The sequence below is a fragment of the Mirounga angustirostris genome, unplaced genomic scaffold, assembly GCF_029215605.1.
Source record: "Mirounga angustirostris isolate CCGP_5_RB_7025 unplaced genomic scaffold, mMirAng1.0.hap1 SCAF_7, whole genome shotgun sequence".
NCBI lineage: Eukaryota > Metazoa > Chordata > Mammalia > Carnivora > Phocidae > Mirounga > Mirounga angustirostris.
The window spans coordinates 146,449,836-146,470,154 of NW_026991715.1; the positions used below are offsets into that span (position 1 = coordinate 146,449,836).

Here is a 20,319-nt window from a genome sequence, read left to right on the forward strand (position 1 = left end):
CTTGGAAAATCCTTGAATCTCATTTGAATGTCATTTTCAACCTTTCCAGTTTTCCAGCCTCGGTACAGATTTTCTTTGGTCATCTGGGGCTCATTTTGAGAAGGAATTAAATTCAGTGTTCGAGGCATATTTTGAGTTGTGGGAGATATTTCTGGGGCAGGTTGACAGGGTTTGTGGGTGAGGGGGGAGGAGTGGAGCAAGAAAGAAGGTGGAAGAAGCTGAATGTAGCAACTTTCATGGAGTAAAGGAATACAGGAGCAGGGATGAATCTGGGGGGAAAGAGACAATAAATACAGTTTTCAACCTTACGGGTTTGGAGATGGCCAGTAGGTCATTGCAAATGTGGGTTGGGTTGTTCAGCTTCTCTTCCCCTCGGGCTACAATTTTCTGCTCCTTCCCTCACTCCTGAAGGTCTGGTCTTTACCATCTAATTCATATTTGTCCACAGTATTTTACGTCTGTCTTGGAACAAATGATTATAACTACCATTGTAGGAACTTAAGCATTGGACACGTTGAGCATTGATATGTATGTTTCTTTCAATTTCAGACTGCCTGGTGGAGGTGGCTGGAGAGGCAGATGATTCTGGACTGAGAGCAGTCTCACTCCCTGATTTGAATCTTGGCTCCATCATTTACTGGTTGGTGTCACCTAGTTAGTCCCTTTGGCCTCTGGACTTCAGTTTCCCCATCCATAAAGTGAGGATAACCCCAGAACTTACTCAATTGATTCATTATGACAATTAAAGGAACTGATATACGTACAGCACTTAAAACTTAGTGCCTGGTATGGAATGAGCACAACGTAGATGCTGGTCATTGCTGTTATCTGTCTCTGTGTGTAGTTGTAGAGAAGAGACCTTTCCTGGGCATCAGGGCAATTTACTTGCTATGGGATTTTGAGGCAGGTCATTTTGCCAATGGGATTCCATTGTCCTGACTGTGGAATTAGGAGGCAAGTGAAATGTTCTCCAAGGGCCTCTTCACCTTTGGTTGGAATGAATGAAGGGGCAAGGGCATGTTTTTGGGTGCTGTCTGACCTTCATGCCATGTCCCCTAAGAATGAGATGCTGGGGAAGGATCCATAAAGGGTGACTCTCGGGATGGGCCGTGCTGGACAGAGCTTCTGCCCAGAATGTCTCTTGCTCATGGAGGTCAAACAGGTGTAGCCCCATATACGTAAGCAGGGGGCTCATAGGTTGTAGGGTTCTGAGAGCAATGGAGCCAAGTGCAGGGTCTTCAAGGATGCGGTAGCAGCAATGACCATTCAAAGACTCTCACTTCAAGGCAAGAATTCTTACCCTTTTTTATGCCCTGGATCATCTAATGAGTCCCAGGGACCCTTTCTCCAAAAAAATTTAATAAATTTTTAATTTATTTTTAAATGCATAAAATAAAACACACAGGATTACAAAGGGAACCAATTTTGTTAAAATATAATTAGCAAATATATGGATCAAACTGGTGATTTAGCAATCTACAGGCTTCCTCATTACCATAGTGAAAGCAAGCTTAGGCTCTCATGGCAGGTCTCACAGCTGCCTGAATTTTGAAATAGTGATGACAGTAAATAGTTTGAGATATCTGTGCAACCTGAATGTGAATGAAAATATCTGTGATTTCTCTTGGTGATAAAGTCTCTGGGACAACTGTGGTTTGTTGCTTGCATTCGCATTTGAAGGAATTGCTAAATTCCAGTTAGAACTTAGTGACAATAAAGATGTACCTTTTCCCCCCATCCAAGTGTGTGGATCCTCTGAATTCATGCCACCCAGATGATGTCTATGATTCTGTGACCCAAAGGCAGAACGATACACAGGTTGTGAGGCGTGCCAGAAGCTTGGGAAGAACAATTTCTAAAGAGCGCACAATATTCCCATTTGTCAGTGGGAAGATCTTCCAGGGAGTGTGGAAATTAGAAAATCCCTCTCGAAAGGGCAACACGTTCATTGTGGGGCCTAAGGGGTTGAGAAGCAGCATGACTTTGCATTCGGTGCCCACGAGCTAGGTGAGGCTGAGCTGGGTTGGTTTGGGCCCGGGTTTCTTGCAGAGATTCCTGCATACAAACAGGGTATGATTTCCTGTCAGAGTGCAGTAGGGTTAAATATATAAAAATGCCAGCTTATCACCCACAATGCCATGGACCAGTAGGATGATTTAATGCCGCTCTCAATGGCACCGCTAAGATTTATGTGGATAATCATCTCAGTGGAGGGGATGATAAGTTATCACATTTATTATTTGCATGTAGAAAGGTCCTTCTCAAATCCTCTGCACTCTCACAGTTCAAGCCTATGCTGGAGAAGAAGGTGAACGGTTTTTAGATTTAATTAGAGAGTCCTAGAAAGGTAAGTTTACGGGGTGTAACACATCAAGAGTAGACTATGTATTGAGACCAAAAGAAAACGTGGAGGACATTTGTTTTCTGGTGTAGGCAAGTCTGGTGGGGACACAGTGATCTCTGAAGTTTTAATATGAGCCATGTTCTAGAATGTCTGCGCAGAGGGAGTCATTTCTGGATGATTTTATGGCTATCAGAGCACAGGATCAGTGGAAGCCAGCTGGTGGGACCCAGACTCCCCAGGGGCTGTGGCATTCATGCAAAGACCTGTGTCTCTCTCCACCTGTATTCTGTACTTTTCGCGATCATGTGGGAGTTCCTGCTAAAATTTCTTGGTATTCAAAAAGGATCTTTGCAAAAGTTAAGAACCATTGCTCTAGAGGATAGGCAAATACTTTCACAGAAATGCAATTTCAAATTTATTCTCAGCAAATTTCAAGAGACATCAGTGTGTTCAGCTACATAGATGCCACATTGCAGAGGGATGGCTTTTATGAAACAGCATACTCAGTTTTAGATACAAAACTTTATTTCCTTATCTTTTTTGTTTCATTACTAATAGGTCCTTATTACAAAAACACTAGGATCTCAGTTTTTAAGTTCTATTTCAATATTATTTTAAAGCTTATGTTCATAGACAACCTTGAGTTTGTAGCTAGAAACTGGCCATAAAAGTTTCAGGTTGCAGTAGTTTCTAAGGGAACCATTGCATTTAAATTTGAGCTCAAATTAAATAAAATGGGACTTAATGGAGGCTCTTTGCTCATCTTTGGAAAATATAAGATGATGGGGGAAATTTATCAAAGAACAGTAGTTGGTATCATGTTTTTGTGAGTGACTCATTTAAGTGGTAATACATTTTTTTTTCTTATTTGAAGTGATGGGACTTGGGGGTCTGATGAAATTCTGGAACTTTCCTAAAGGACAAGTGAGAGATACACTTGTAATTAGTTGATGTTTTTTTCTACCGTGGGAGTGACTTCCTTGTCACTTCCTGTAGTGGAGAGAAGCATCAAGTGGCCTAATGCCAGAAGGGCTTTGAAACAGGGAGCAGTCTCCAAGTCAAGTTCTCCTGAAACCCGGCAGCAGCTCTGGGAGGACTCAAGAATTCAGAATGTTCAAAATGAATTTTCTCTTCAATGCTGGAGACCAATTTGATCTCCAGCATTAGAGGCCCGCTTGATAAACAGCCTGAGATCAGCTAAGGATAAAGGGTAAAGTTAACGATTAATCTTCCAGGTAATTTTCCCCGACCTAGTTGCTTAGACTATGGAAGCTGAGAAATCTCAAATCTGAGAACCATACCATTGAAACATGCTTGCAGGCCAAAGTCTTCTGGCTCTATGCACTTCTGCTCTAATATGGAGAAGGTAAGGTCTCAGAATCCTACAGGAGAGGACTGTGACTTGGTGAGGGTCATCTGGAGGAGGCTACGGAGTGTGAGCTTTGGGACAAGCCATTACGATGCAGGTCTCCTGCTGGAGAGAGGTGTTGACCATGTAGGAGGACTCAGTAGGTGAGCTTCTGTAGGCTAAGAAATGGGCTTTCAGAATTGGGCTTCCTGCAGAATCATTCAGCAGGCTAGCCACTGTGTCGACCTCCGTCACTTTGGAACAGGACAAGCAAATTTAGCAGGCTCCTGCCTGGCGGTGGTGTGGCTGAGGTTGGCTCTGGAGGCCGGCTCAAGGGGACCTCTTGACTCAGGTTTGTTCTAATGATGTGAAAAGGTCCGCAGATGGGGAGATTGTCTTAGGAAGCTGACATAATACCTTTAAGAACTAGCCAGGAAAAAAAGTTCCAGCTTCCTCCATCTTTCAGGACTAGCCTCCACTCTCCGGTTCTCTGGACAACCCCGTGTCCTCAAAAGCTGCTTGGAGAAGGCCCCGCTTCCCAGGATCCCATGGGCAGACTTGACTTTCTTGAGATTTAAGGTGTCCAGGGTGAAGGAAACGTCAGGCCACCTGCTTGGTGCCTGTCTGTTCGTGCAGGTAACAGAGCAGCAGGGCTGATCAGATGCGCTCCCAGTAGCCGCATTCCCAAGGAGGAGCAAACACGTGAATTAAAAACAAATCTTGTAAAAGGTAATTGTTTCTTTGATCACTGACTTGTGATCACTGATTTGGTGGGGCGAGCGAAATGAGGGGAGAGCCCTTAATTTAGGTAGCAGCTTGACTAGAAGCCACCTGATTAGGCTCCTTAAAAACAATGAATTTGGGGGCGCCTGGGTGGCTCAGTTGGTTAAGCGACTGCCTTCGGCTCAGGTCATGATCCTGGAGTCCCAGGATCGAGTCCCGCATCGGGCTCCCTGCTCAGCAGGGAGTCTGCTTCTCCCTCTGACCCTCCTCCCTCTCATACTCTCTGTCTCTCATTCTCTCTCTCAAATAAATAAATAGGGCGCCTGGGTGGCTCAGTTGGTTAAGCGACTGCCTTCGGCTCAGGTCATGATCCTGGAGTCCTGGGATAGAGTCCCGCATCGGGCTCCCTGCTCAGCGGGGAGTCTGCTTCTCCCTCTGACCCTCCTCCCTCTCATGCTCTCTGTCTCTCATTCTCTCTCTCTCAAAATAAATAAATAAAATCTTAAAAAAAAAAAAACACAATGAATTTGGAAGTACAAATGAGATTAAGTTATTCAAAGGCGGGGGGTTCATCCTTAAAGAAAAACAAACCATGAATGTCTCTCGGTGAGTTGCAGTGTGGGGAGCTGGAGAAAATACTGTGGGGAACCTTATGCTTCTACTCACCAATTCTACTAATCAAATCATCTGAATTTTCCCAGTGGGCTGTGGGCTCTTTGGGGGGAAAAGTGGGTCAATCTTGACCTTTGCATTTTTACAGTAGTCACAGATCCTTGACACTCAAATATTTGTTGAGGGAATTAGTAAAGTAAGGAAGGAGGCAGGCTAGTTTGGGTCAGTTAAGGTCAAGGATATAAGCACTTGTTAGTTCTATGCAAAATTGAGACATAGGCAGTATTTAGTTTCCATCTCCTTTATGAAGCTGTCTATACTACTTCAGGGGAAGGAGTGAGCGGTCCTCACTGGTCCCACTGAACATGTCATTACTGGCCCACTCTCCCATCTTACTTCTTCAGCTCACTTTCCTACCCTTGCTCACTCACGAATTCAGAGATGGCAAATGTGGGTAAACCGAAGAGTGACATGAAGTAATAATCTAGCTCACTAAACAATGTTCCCAATCTCTAGGTAATGTCTGCTCCAAGAAGGTCATTCTTCCCACTGCCCAGCCTCTCCCCGTGATTCAGGGGCGGCCTCCCAACCTTCTAAGACATCTGGACTCCTTGACGTCTGGCTCTAAAAAAGCAAAGCACGGCAGAGATGAAGTGTCTCCTCTTCTGCCAGCTCACAGCTCATTTATTGGGGGGCTTCCATTTTTTTCCCCTGAGAGGATTCAAACATTCTCTTAAGTAACCCACACTGAAAAAGATCTTTCTGAAAGGGGAATTTGTCTACCAGCAGTAGGGTAAGCTATCAGAAGAATATCATTGATACAAGAGAAACTCATGTGATGTGTGTTCCTTACAGTGATATTTCCCCCAAGGAGGCAAAAATTGATTCTCAGGGTGGGGAGTGAAAAAATCTTAGATATTACGGTGGTTTGTGGACCTTTAAAGGGTCATGGTGCATAAACGGACCCACAGATGCTAAAATGTCTTGGGGAGGGATGATTAGGAGAAGCCTAAAAAGACTCCTTGTGGGGGAGGGGTGATGATGAAAAACAGGAACACGGATCGACATTAAGGGAGGTCATTCTATTCCCCATGTTTCGAGGCCCAGCTTACATTGAGACTTCTCTAGGATGCTTTCCTTTCTTTTAGTCTGCGGTGATCTCTTCTGAATTTCACTGAAGCCCCCTGAAGGAGATCAGAGGAGTGCATTCACGTGAGGGCCTGTGGGGCAGATTGTGGGTTCTGGAGAGGCTCACCTGCCACAGGACCCCCATGGGGTGTTGCACAGGCGTGCTCCCCAGCTGCTCTAGGACAAGTGCAGAGGCAGGAGTTCGTGGGGCCTCTGGCCAACATCAACCCAACCAGCAGCAGCGGGATCCTAAGTGAGATCTGGAAGTTGTGATCGGGGGCAGATAAAAGCTTGCAAGAAGCCACCGGGGCCTTCACCACAAAGCACCTTTGGGTGTTTTCATTTCTTTCATGTTGGTCTGTTGGTTGACTTCAACAAAGAGCATTGGACCATGCTTTCATTTGATTCAGAGTAAAAAAAAAAAAAAAAACAAAAACAGGAAACAAAATCTGATGCCTAATACCATCTTTATGAAGTTATGCTCTTCTAGATGACTTGCCTGATGGGCCAGTCATCAGGTTCCCATCATTGCCAGATTTCTGCAGCACCAGCAATTTGATCACGTTCATCACTCCGTTCTCTGACCCCAGTAACTAGGAATCAGTGCTAACCAAGGATATATAAAAAAGGAGGGCTGGTATGTAGAACCAAAGAACTGAAAAGCTTGTTTATCCTTATCAGATCCATGTATCTGAGAAACTGACCCATCACGAACAAAATTTCCTGACTAAGGAGAAAGAATGCCATCTGGAGTTAAAGGAAGGATGGCCCAGGTTCCAGCCATGAGTGAGTGAGCACAGCCGGAATGTCAGCCGGATCTGCTTCTTGTAACAGCCATCGTCATGCCTGATCCACCAGTCAGTTTTCAGAATTTGGAAGGAAGATGACACTTTGGGGATTATGAGAAAGCCAGTGAACATCTCACATTACCACAGGCAGCTCTTCTCTACCGATCCATCCTGCAAGGGACAGTTGGTGGGATATAGTTCATTTCACGTATCTGATTTTAACGGAATGCAAACAAACTCATTATAATTACTCTCCCCCTTTAAACGGTTAATACAATGTCTAGTGTATGGTTTAAAAATTCATTTAACAGTACAGAATTTTAATAATGGGGGGATGGGCAAAATGAGTGAAGGGGAGTGGGAGATCCAGGCTCCAGTCATGGAGTGAATGAGTCACGGGATGAAAGGTACAAACGAGGGAGTGTAGTCAGTGGTATTGTAATAGTGTTGTGTGGTGACAGATGGCAGCTACACTTGTGGGGGCAGAGCCTAACATAAAAAATTAAAAAAATAAAAATATATTATTTAGTTTCTAAAACATAAAGCCTCCTTAAGAAAAAAAAAAGGATTTGACTTACAAATCTCCTTGAATATGTATGAAACTAAACTAATAAAAATCACTAGCGAGGATGAGAGGCTGTAAGACTAAATTAAAGTGTGTGTACGTGTGTGCGTGCACACTCACACACACGCACGGAAGATAAAGTGTCATTCAGTACAATAGCAAACAAATGATTCCCTTAAAGAAAATCTCTAAAGTTCACCAAGAGCAATGGAATCTTCATGGTTTTGAAATAAATCAAGGCTCTTGGCACAATGCTAATTTGCATGAATGTGCATCGCGCCCCTCCCCTGCCCCCCGCAAGACCAACTCCAAGAAGGACATTTGGCTTTGTGAATGGGCTAAACAAATCTATTGCATATTTCCTATTTGCTGTGTATGTCCTTTCTTCAATATTTGATTTCTAAATAATTCATTTTATACGGCCTCGCGGTAGGAATGACAAGAACGTCGTCGAAGGTCTTGGTCATAGGTCATTGCCTGGGGGGCTCACGGTGACTGAAGCCATCCGCTCTGCTGCTGCAGGCCTTGCTTCTTCATACAGCAGCTCACAAACCAGGTGTGATGCATAATGCGTGTGTATTGATAAAGCACTGTATGCAGAAGCTCCGAGACCGATGTTAATAAACGTGACACACTGGAACCCACTTCTCTGGAATCCTACAAATAAAGACCTATTCCACAGCTGCCTGCAAATCCATCCTGAGAGCCCGTTGTTTCCCATATATGATGGCCAGGTGCTCTTGCGACTCCTGCCAATTCAGAGAGCCTGGAGGAGAGAAGGTTGTGATAAGGGGATGCCCATCCCAGGAGAGAAGGCCATGCTTGGCCCTGGTGTAGGGCAAGCCATCAGAGCCTGGGAATCAGGAGGCTAGGCTCTAGATAGGTCACCAAGAATTAGCTCTCTGATCTTGGGCAAGCCATTTAGTTTCTTTCTTTTTTTTTTTTAATTTTATTATGTTATGTTAGTCACCATACAATACATCATTGGTTTTTGATGTGGTGATCCACAATCCACTGTTTTCGTATAACACCCAGTGCTCCATGCAGTACATGCCCTCCTTAATACACATCACCGGGCTAACCAATCCCCCCTCCCCCATCTCCTCTAAAATCCTGTTTGTTTCTCAGAGTCTATAGTCTCTCATGGTTCATCTTTCCCTCCAATTCCCCCCCCCCATTTTTCCCTTCCTTCTCCTAAAGTCCTCCATGCTATTCCTTATGTTCCACAAATAAGTGAAACCATATGATAATTGACTTTCTCTGCTTGACTTATTTCACTTAGCATAATCTCCTCCAGTCCCATCCATGTTGATGTAAAAGTTGGGTATTCATCCTTTCTGATGGCTGAGTAATATTCCATTGTTTATAGAGACCACATCTTCTTTATCCATTCATCTGTTGAAGGGCATCTCGGCTCTTTCCACAGTTTGGCTATTGCGGACATTGCTGCTATGAACATTGGGGTGCATATGGCCCTTCTTTTCACTACATCTGTGTCTTTAGGGTAAATAGCCAGTAGTGCAATTGCTGGGTCATAGGGTAGCTCTATTTTTAAATTTTTAAGGAACCTCCACACTGTTTTCCAAAGTGGCTGTACCAACTTGCATTTCCACCAACAGTGTAAGAGGGTTCCCCTTTCTCCACAACCTCTCCAACATTTGTTGTTTCTTTCCCTGTCCATTTTTGCCATTCTAACTGGTGTAAGGTGGTATCTCAATGTGGTTTTGATTTGGATTTCCCTGATGGCTAATGATGATGAACATTTTTTCATGTGTCTGTTAGCCATTTGTATGTCTTCTTCAGAGAAGTGTCTTTTCATCTCTTCTGCCCACTTTTTGACTTGATTATTTCTTTTTTGGGTGTTGAGTTTGAGAAGTTCTTTATAGATTTTGGATACCAGCCCTTTATCTATAGTGTCATTTGCAAATATCTTCTCCCATTCTGTGGGTTGCCTCTTTGTTTTGTTTCCTTTGCTGTGCAGAAGCTTTTTATCTTGATGAAGTCCCAAAAGCTCATTTTTGCTTTTGTTTCACTAGCTTTTGGAGATGTATCTTGAAAGAAGTTGCTGTGGGCGATGTCAAAGAGGTTACTGCCTATGTTCTCCTCTAGGATTTTGATGGATTCCTGTCTCACATTGAGGTCTTTCATCCACTTTGAGTTTATCTTTGTGAATGGTGTTAGAGAATGGTCGAGTTTCATTCTTCTGCATGTGGCTGTCCAATTTTCCCAGCACCATTTATTGAAGAGAGTCTCTTTTTTCCATTGCATGTTTTTTCCTGCTTTGTCAAAGATTATTTCACCATAGAGTTGAGGGTCCATACATGGGTTCTCTATTCTGTTCCATTGGTCTATATGTCTGTTTTTGTGCCAGTACCATGCTGTCTTGGTGATCACAGCTTTGTAATATAGCTTGGAATCGGGCAACGTGATGTCCCCAGCTTTCTTTTTCTTTTTCAACATTTCCTTGGCGATTCGGGGTCTTTTCTGATTCCATACAAATTTTAGGATTGTTTGTTCCAGCACTTTGAAAAATGTCATTGGAATTTTGATTGGGATGGCATTGAAGGTATAGATTGCTTTGGGTAGCATAGACATTTTAACAATGTTTATTCTTCCGATCCATAAGCATGGAATGTTTTTCCATATTTTTGTGTCTTCTTCAATTTCTTTCATGAGTGTTTTGTAGTTCCTAGAGTATAGATCCTTTACCTCTTTGGTTAGGTTTATTCCGAGGTATCTTATGGTTTTTGGTGCTATTGTAAATGGAATCGTTTCTCTAATTTCTCTTTCTACAGTTGCGTTGTTAGTGTATAAGAAAGCAACGGATTTCTGTGCATTGATTTTGTATCCTGCCACATTACTGAATTGCTGTATGAGTTCTAGTAATTTGGGGGTGGAGTCTTTTGGGTTTTCCACATAAAGTATCATGTAATCTGCGAAAAGAGAGAGTTTGACTTCTTCTTTGCCAATTTGAATACCTTTTTATTTCTTTTTGTTGTCTGATTGCTGTTGCTAGGACTTCTAGTACTATGTTGAACAATAGTGGCGAGAGTGGGCATCCTTGACGTGTTCCTGATCTTAAGGGAAAGGCTCTCAGCTTTTCCCCATTGAGGATGATATTCGTTGTGGGTTTTTCATAGATGGATTTTATGAACTTGAGCAATGTTCCCTCTATCCCTACACTCTGAAGAGTTTTAATCAGGAAAGGATGTTGCATTTTGTCAAATGCTTTTTCTGCATCAATTGAGAGGACCATATGGTTCTTCTCCCTCCTCTTATTAATGTGTTCTATCACACTGATTGATTTGCGAATGTTGAACCACCCTTGCATCCTGGGGATAAATCCCACTTGGTCGTGGTGGATGATCCTTTTAATGTATTGTTGGATCCTGTTAGCTAGGATTTTGTTGAGGATTTTGGAATCTGTATTCATCAGGGATATTGGTCTGAAATTCTCCTTTTTGTTGGGGTCTTTGCCTGGTTTGGGGATTAAGGTAATGCTGGACTCATAGAATGAGTCTGGAAGCTTTCCTTCTGTTTCTATTTTTTGAAACAGCTTCAGGAGAATAGGTATTATTTCTTCTTTGAATGTTTGGTAGAATTCCCCAGGGAATCCATCAGGCCCTGGACTCTTGTTTTTTGGGAGGTTTTTGATCACTGCTTCAATCTCGTTACTGGTTATTGGCCTATTCAGATTGTCAATTTCTTCCTGTTTCAGTCTTGGCAGCTTATAGGTTTCCGGGAAGGCCTCCATTTCATCCAGATTGCTCAGTTTATTGGCATATAGTTGTTGATAATAATTTCTAGTAATTGTTTCTATTTCCTTGGTGTTAGTTGTGATCTCTCCCCTTTCATTCATACTTTTATTAATTTGGGTCCTTTCTCTTTTCTTTTGGATAAGTCTGGCCAGTGGTTTATCGATCTTATTAATTCTTTCAGAGAACCAACTTTTAGTTTCATTGATCTGATCTACTGTGTTTCTGGTTTCTAATTCATTGATTTCTGCTTTAATTTTAATTATTTCTCTTCTAGTGCATGGCTTAGGCGTCATATGTTGCTTTTTCTCTAGTTCTTTAAGGTGTAGAGTTAGTTGGTGAATTTGGGATTTTTCTATTTTTTTTGAGTGAGGCTTGGATGGCTATGTATTTCCCCCTTAGGACTGCCTTTGCAGTATCCCATAGGGTTTGGACCGATGTGTTTTCGTTCTCATTGATTTCCATGAATTGTTTAAGTTCTTCTTGATTTCCTGGTTGACCCAAACATTCTTGAGCAGAGTGGTCTTTAGCTTCCAAGTGTTTGAATTTCTGCCAATTTTTTTCTTGTGATTGAGTTCCAGTTTTAGAGCATTGTGGTCTGAGAATATGCAGGGAATAATCTCAATCTTTTGGTATCGGTTGAGACCTGATTTGTGACCCAATATATGGGCTATTCTGGAGAAAGTTCCATGTGTGCTCAAGAAGAATGAGTATTCTGTTGTTTTAGGTGGAATGTTCTGTAAATATCTATGAGGTCCATCTGGTCCAATGTATCATTCAAAGCTCTTGTTTCCTTGTTGATTTTCTGCTTAGATGATCTGTCCATTGCTGAAAGTGGAGTATTGAGGTCTCCTACAATTAACGTATTGTTATCAATATGACTCTTTATTTCGGTTACCAGTTGGCTTATGTAGATGGCTGCTCCCATGTTGGGGGCATAGATATTTACAATTGTTAGATCTTGTTGGATAGACCCTTTAAGAATGATATAGTGTCCTTCTGTGTCTCTTATTACAGACTTAAGTTTAAAATCTAATTTGTCTGATATAAGAATTGCTACCCCAGCTTTCTTTTGAGGTCCGCTGGCATGGAAGATAGATCTCCATCCCTTCACTTTCAGTCTGGATGTATCTTTAGATTCAAAATGAGTCTCTTGTAGACAGCATATGGATGGGTCCTGTCTTTTTATCCAATCTGCAACCCTGTGCCGTTTTATGGGAGCATTTAGCCATTCCTGTTGAGAGTGATTATTGAAAGATATGAATTAATTGTCATCATGTTGCCTGTGAAGACGTTGTTTTTATAGATTGTCCCTGTAAATTTCTGTTGTATATCACTCTTGGGGTCTTTCTCCTTCTATAGAACCCCCCTTAATATTTCTTGCAGGGCCGGCTTAGTGGTCACATATTCTTTCAGTTTCTGCCGGTCGTGGAAGCTCTGCATCTCTCCATCCATTCTAAATGAAAACCTTGCCGGATAAAGTATTCTTGACTGCATGTTCTTCTCATTTAGTACCCTGAATATGTCTTACCAGGCCTTTCTGGCTTGCCAGGTCTCTGTGGATAGGTCTGACATTATTCTGATATTCCTCCCTCTCTACGTAAGGAATCTCTTCCCCCTAACTGCCCTTAAGATGGTTTCCTTGGTTCTAAGATTTGCAAGTTTTACTATTACATGCCGGGGTGTTGGCCTGTTTTCCTTGATCTTGGGAGGGGTCCTCTCTGCCTCTAGGACGTGAATGTTTGTTTCATTCCCCAGATTAGGGAAGTTCTCAGCTACAATTTGCTCAAATACATCTTCTAGTCCTCTCTCTCTCTCCACTCCCTCCGGGATTCCAATTATTCTGACATTGGAACGCCTCATGGTGTCACTTATTTCTCTGATTCTATTTTCATGGATTCTGAGTTGTTTTTCCCTGGCCTCCTCTTTTCCCTTTTTATCTATTATATTGTCTTCCAGATTGCTTATTCATTCTTCTGCCTCACTTACCCTAGCTGTTAGATTATCTAGATTGGATTGGATCTCATTGATAGCATTTTTAAGTTCTGCCAATTCACCTTTTATTTCTGCCCTTAGAGACTCTATGTTGCCATTAATTGATTTCTCCATTCTAGCCATTGTCTTCACAATTGCTAGCCTGAATTCCATCTCCGACATCTTGGTTATATCTGCATCCATTTGTAAATCTGCAGCATAAGTCATAATCTCTGAGTCTTTTCTGTTTTGGGGGCTCCTCCTCCTAGTCATTCTGTTGATGGGTGTTTGAGGGAATGTGTAGAGTCCAAATTATTGACCAGAACCCAAGCAAGATGCACCTGTTTTATAGGGACCTTAGGGTTGCTGGCCTCTTGTTTTCCCAGCCTGTCTTCTGCGGGAGGGGCCTGCCGCGCTGTTACTCAGGCAACCCTGTTTGGGCAGAGTTGCCCTGCACCCCTATGGCGGGGGTATGGGCTCAGTGGGAATCAGTCTTTGGGGCTTTTGTTCTCTGGCGCCTTTCCCTGGCGGCTATCCGCGTCTCTTCCGCGAGTCAGAGCAGAAGAGACCATTTCCAACCCTCTGCCTCAGAGCAGAGACCGCAGTGTGTTCTTCAGTGAGCTCTGCAGGCCACACCGTCTCCATTTCTGTCCATGCTGCTATAAACTGCAGCGGCCTGGGTTGTGCGCCCCTCTGCAGCGCTCCCAGTCCTGCCTCCAGGTCGGGGCGCGTCTCTGCCCTTTGTGCTTCTAAAACCGCCAGCCGCTCCCAGTTCGGACGTGTGCGACCCTGCTGCTCCAGGTTTCCAACCTGGGGGCTGCCCTAAAGTCCTTTCCCTGCCGCTACCGCTACCGGTCTGCGAGTCTGTGCCCCGTCCCCAGCGCATGAGGCTGTCACTCACCGGCGGTGTAGGATCCCCACGGCCAGGCACCCTCCTGCTGCCGTTTATCCTCCGATATCTGCCCGCAGAATCACGGCTCCCTGCTTTGTACCTGGAAACCAACCGCCTGCGATATTCTGTTTGTAGAGATCCAGATCTTCTTACATCTCAGGCTGGTTTCGTGGGTGCTCAGAGTGGTCTGGTAGATATCCAGCTCAACTCCGGGGACCAGTTGAAATAGGGTCCCCTACTCCTCCGCCATCTTTCCCCCCTCTGAAGCCATTTAATTTCTTCAGATCTCATTTTCTTGGACCAAACTGAGACATTTGGATTAGATCTCTAAAACTGAACTCTCAATAATCCTGTAATCCCTTTCTATTGTTCCGAGAAAGCAAAACACTGAGCAGCCAGTTGCCCATCTATAGGGCCGCAGGTGCCCCTTAGCTGCCAGGTGCATAGCTGTCCTTGGGGTCCAGATGTGCCAGTACCCTGGGGACCCAGTGCTCCTTCCCTAGAATAGTTTCTTCAAGCTAAAAGGTGAGACCTCCAGCCCTCAGCGTGCCTGGGTGTTTTCTGGATTCTTTCTGATGCCACCTGTATTTATAGGAATGTGTATAATTATTTCATCATGTGATGTATTTAAAACTATGCCAGGATCAGGATATATTTTAACCTGAGCAAGTGTTCCTCTGTTAGAGAATTAAATTTTTTTGTGATGTTCTTATGCTGCCTTGAATAATCTCTGCATCCCTCGATACTGCTTCTTGGATTAGTAAACCACTCCGTTTTTCTATACATTGGGTTGGAAATTTGGAAACTACTATTTATGTAGTTGGTCTCCCATTGAGGTTCATTGCGAAGGGAAGAAAAATGGAACAAAAGTCTCCTGTACTATAATTGAATTTTCTCTAAGTTTTCTAACCACCATTATGTGGGATTGAGCACTATAAAAACGTCTAAATTTTAGCTATGGTGCAGTTAAACCAATAGACTAAAACCTAGTTTGAATCGTACTGTGAAATTGCATTATTCTAGAAATAATTCCAGTACAAATGCCATAAAATATGATGATTTTTTTGGGGGGGATTTAGGCTTGCCCCCCCAATTTCCTCTCAGATGGTCTTATGACATTTTATGGCAGTTCAAAGCTGATTTACAACTGATAAGATGCATTAGTCAGACGTTTATTCATCTGCCAAATTTGGTATCGATTGAAAATGTTTTACATTTCCTATCTGTTTTGTCAATAGTTTTAGGTTTCTTCCTGCCATGGGCTTCTGGGCTGTGCTCTGGCTTTGTTCCTGCTTATCACCTCCATCGATCAATCAAGTATGAGTTCCAGTTGATTATTATTCATTAAGTCTTCCTTTAAAATCATCCAGAGAACGTTAACTCCTATCTGTCATGTATTTCAGATACTCTGTTTGAATCCCATGGAACCCAGAAATGAAGCTTGATTATTTTCAGGGAGAAGAATGATCTCAAACATGTGACTTGAAGCGACCAAGAAAGCAAAGAACACCTGCTAACTGAAAAGGGACAAAATGTAAGGGCTCACAGGAAGTCAGAGATCGGATTGCATCATAGAGAGACTCCACAAAATGTCTTGACCTTACAAAAACACTTTGCTAGATGTAGTATGCAAATGCTGTTGTGTGTTCTACAAAGCCGAGACCCTGCCCTATGGTTGCTTATGGTAAAAACCCATCTTCCAATACTTACTGTAGCTGAAATTCAATGCAAGGCTCGGGGAAACAGAATTCTTAAGAAGTAACCCAATCCATCCATCTAGAGATGATCATCTCCACATGAAAGTACTGAATCGTTTTCCTGCCAGTTAGGTAGAGCTATGTCCTTTTGAATATAAAATTCTGTAGGTACAGGTTTAATGCATTTGTGCTGCTGATGTATGTATGAATGCTGATGACGAGAGCTTTTTCCCCTTGTTTGGGTTTCCGGAGAGCTCCCCACAAAGGGTGGGTGTTTGTGGAAGTAGTCTGGATCCCCTCTCCCTGCTGATGGGCTCCTGGGGAAGCGGCATCGCCTAGGATGGGAACTGGATAGCCACTGTCCATGCTTGTGCCATTTGAGTGGGGGAGGGCAAAGTTCAAGGACTTTGCTTGTATCTGGAAAGTTCTCTGGCTCTGGGGCCGTGGCTGGTACCGGCTCTCCTACTTCCTGTTTCCCACTTTTTCAGGTTTCCCTAGGAGGAGGTGCCTTCTCTCTCATTCTCACACTTTCTCTGTATAGTAATGAGGGTCTGAGATAGGCCTGTGGTCCTGCACTTCCCTGAGTAAGTCTCAAGGTTTAGCACGGGAGGGAGAAGCTTCACTGGAGCCTCAGCTCAAACTGTTCTCCAATCCTGTTTTAGGTGAGGACCTGATCCCTCGATCCTCACTGTGGCCATTTCCCCCTCTGCTTTTAATCTACAGGTAAGAAGGAGCGAGCATTAGGACTCCCACTCCTTCCCAGGCTCCAAAGTATCAGTTTGTTGTCTGAAGATCCCAGGAAGGCCAGCATCTGTACTTGGCTATTCTGAGTAACCCCCTGTCCGGGTGATAGGATGAGCAAGAGGTCTTTATGGAGGCAATACTTTTGGGAAAGCCTAAATAAGTGCCAACACTCAGGGGGTTTCCAAGCAGGGTCGTGGAATCAGAGATGGTTCAGAGGTGAGAACAGCATCATCAGACAGATGTACAATTGTCCAGTGATAAATACTCACAGGTTTCTGAATCATGTCAATGTTTGGCCTTCCTTTGGTTCTCAGAACCAACACAGGCAAGGTTCCTGGTGACCCCCAATCTTTCATTTAACGCTTCCCTCTCTCCCTTTCCACCTGCCTTTCTCCTCTTTGAAATGAGGGCTTAGCCATTCACAGTAAGAACAGTGGGTTAAGGCATATCTTGATAATAGATTTTTAAAACCACATAAATTTGAAACTGCTTATGAATGATCACAGTGAGCACATAAAGGGGATATATACATAAATCCATGTATGTATGTGTGTGCACGTCTGTTACACATGACAGATGGAATATACATGGATATTTATATGCAAATATATGCATATGAAATATATATATAGATACATATGTGTGTTTTATCCTTTTTTTTAAACAAAAATTTGAAGGTATGCATTCTTCGCTATTTAGGGCCCCTGCTAAATTTTAAACGCATCTGAAATTTTAGAAGGATATGTATCATCTCTTTGGAAAGTTCATGATACTTATTCATTCATTCATTCATTCATTCATTCATTCATTCATTCATTCATTTTCTGGTGGAACAAAGCTGGTTTACTAAATAATTTGTAGCCAACAATTGAGGTAACAATCTGCAGGATTTCAAAGAAACCCAGTCTTTTGGAATGTCTGGGTTTGCCCAATGAAATCACGAATCTTTTCTTAGGTGATATACCTTAGCATGTTTTAGAGTATTTTCCATGGAAAACAGAAGTTTTCCATAGTCAGATAACTTTGGGAAATATTGTGTTAAAGTTAAATAGGTTTCTTTGCAGTAGGAGTAGCCAGAGACTAATAAACTAGAATATATTATGGATTTCTAATGTGCTATAATAGTGGCAGAATGGAAATCATCATTCCTCCAAAATATATCGGACCACAGAACCCTTTCTTCAAGGTGCATCTAATTGGACTAGTGTTTTATAGGACAAACTTTGGGAAATGCGTAACTAAATGCATCTGAAAAATCCCTATCTTCCCCTTCTTAAATATTACCTTACCTGTATTTTAGCTGTCTTTTGTTTTTCTTATGGCATATTTTTGCTGACTTACTTTTTAGATGTGTGTTTGTCTTCTCTCTCATGCTTAATCTCTTTCCTTTACATCCCACTGAACTTCTCACTCTGTGTCTCTTCCTCCCTTGCATCCTCCCCCAGCATAGTGTTTTTCTTGAAAGAGACATCGAATCCACATTTGTTGAATTGACATATGCCTCTATATTTGATTTCTCTTAGTTTATTTTTTGCCGAAACCCCTGTCCCCCAGAACCCCCAACTAACTTTCTTAAAACAAAAGGAAAGAGTAGTTGTACTTGTTAGGAGATTTCAGGGAGAGTGGCCACAAATAAACTATTCATGTCAGAGAGGGAAATGTAGCAATTATCTTATTAATAGCAGTGTTGTGAGACACCAGACTCCAGATAGCCCCTGAGCCATGGTTCACATGCCAGGAACTGCTCTTCTGCTACAGCTGGTGGTCATCTTTCCTTATCTGAGAAGGTCAGATTCTGATGATGAGCCAACACCTCCTTGATTCTCCTCAGATTTCAGGCCCTTGGACAACAGTGGCAGAGAGGGCCATTGTGTGGCTAAGGACGCAAATGTCCAAACACAGAGCGCATATCCTGTTCACCAACACCATCCCTGGGAACTCTTGCCTCCTTAGAACTTGGTTAAAGAAATGCCTTTTGAGACAATTTATGTCCACTTGTTGCTTGTCCTAGTATATTGTAACATTCCTAGACACCAATGAAACAAGATAAAATGAAAATCAAAAACAAAAAATGAAAAAAGTCAAATCTTTGTTTTCACTTACTTACATGCGTTAAGGTTTAGCCAACAACCCAAGCTCCAACATGTATCATCTTTAAAAATAAAACAAGATTTGCCCATGTGATATTGTGACATAAGAAATATGTACTTGGTCTTTGTCCCTAGTTCTTGGCACAGACCTCCTAAGACCCCTGGAATTTCCCTGTAGAAGTGAGAGGAGCATCTTCTGTTATTCATCATAAAGCTCTTTCAATGATATTTGAGTTCATGCTAATTAGGTGACTGTGGAGGAGGGGGCTGGTTGCCAGAGAAGTCAACCTCCAGGGAGTGAAGAGGGGCTGGAGATTAAGCTAATTACCAATGGCTAATGACTTAATCAACCATACTTACATAATGGAACCTCCACAAAAACCCTAACCAACAGGGCTCAGAAAGCTTCTGGGTTGGTGAGCACATCGAAGTGCTGGGAGGGTGGTGTGCCCAGAGAGGGCATGGAAATCTCTCTCCCTGCTTCCCCCTTATACATCGCCTTTTGCGTCTCTTCCATCTGTATCCTTTATAATAAAGCCCCCAATAGTAAGTAAAACACTCCTGAGTTCTGTCAGCTGTTCCTAGCAAATTATTGAACCCGAGAAGGGGTTCATGAGAACCCTTCATTTATGGCTGTTCAGTTGGTCATAAATACCAGAGGCCAAGACTTTTCGGTCAGTGTCTGAAGTGGGGGCAGTCTTGTGGGACTCAACCCTTATCTGTGGGGTCTGTGCTAATGCCAGGTAGTTAGTATCAGCCTTTCTTGGTATGTAAAACCTGCATATTAAGTGTCAGAGATGTGGTGGGTAACAGAAACAGGAGTTTTGTTTTAGCCTAGATACAGGTTATGATTTTTAACTCAGGGTCCGTGTGAGGATATTTTGTGCTACAAGTGACAGAAATGCAACTCAAATTGACATTTGTTTCCTACATCCAGGTGCCTAGGTTTGAGGGGCACATGCAGTGACATCAGGATGCTGCCTCTCTAGCTTTTGAATCTGCTTCGTCAAATTTCTTCCTTCTCAGGTAGGTTCTCCATGTGTTGTCAGAGGTGGCTGCCAGCACACCTGGGCTCACGTCTTCCCAGCGATGAAGCTGGGAATGCACAGAGAGTGTCTCCTTTCTGATGCTTCCAGCAAAGTCCCTGTTGGGGGAGGTGACCTAAGTGGCTGTCTGTCCCTGAAGTAATTAATCACTGTGGTCAGGGGCTTGTGTTTCTTAGATGGACCAAGCCTGGGTCATGAGTCTTAAATGCATTGATTGGAAAGAGTTTCCCACAAGGGGTTCTGTTACTGGAAGAAATTGGGGGGAAGGGAAAGTGGGGGGGGAAATAAAAGCTATAATTACAACAGTCCATCCCAGCAACCTTTCAGAATGAAGCGGGAGGCAGTCTCAAGTATCCCTATCATTGGGTTTCTTTACTCAAGCTGCTAGACTCACTGGTTTTATGCCTGCCAATATTTTCTGTGGTGAAAAACGTGATCAAGAGGGTGCCCCTCATCAACATCTAAGTGACTCTTTCACACATCTATGCCCAGGAGACATTTTTCATGACATAGTTGAGGTTCAGTACTTACATTACTCATGTTTGGAGTCCATTAAACCCATTTGGAGTAGAGCAGCAAGCCCTTGCGAGGCTCACGGTTTGGGGCCAGTGGT

The 20,319-nt window shown here is 43.0% G+C and overlaps 1 long non-coding RNA gene across 2 annotated transcripts in view; it reads left to right on the plus strand.

Annotated features, from left to right (window-relative positions):
- The first annotated feature begins 571 nt into the window (after positions 1-571).
- Positions 572-20,319, plus strand: part of LOC123834438 (uncharacterized) — a 56,334-nt gene continuing 36,586 nt past the window's right edge. The window contains exons 1-5 of one of the 2 annotated variants that reach the window (XR_006788449.2): positions 572-640; positions 15,368-15,446; positions 15,533-15,663; positions 16,489-16,549; positions 19,598-19,686. This is a non-coding gene — a long non-coding RNA (uncharacterized LOC123834438). The remainder of the gene's footprint in view (positions 641-15,367; positions 15,447-15,532; positions 15,664-16,488; positions 16,550-19,597; positions 19,687-20,319) is intronic. The other variant, XR_006788450.2, reaches the window with a different exon arrangement.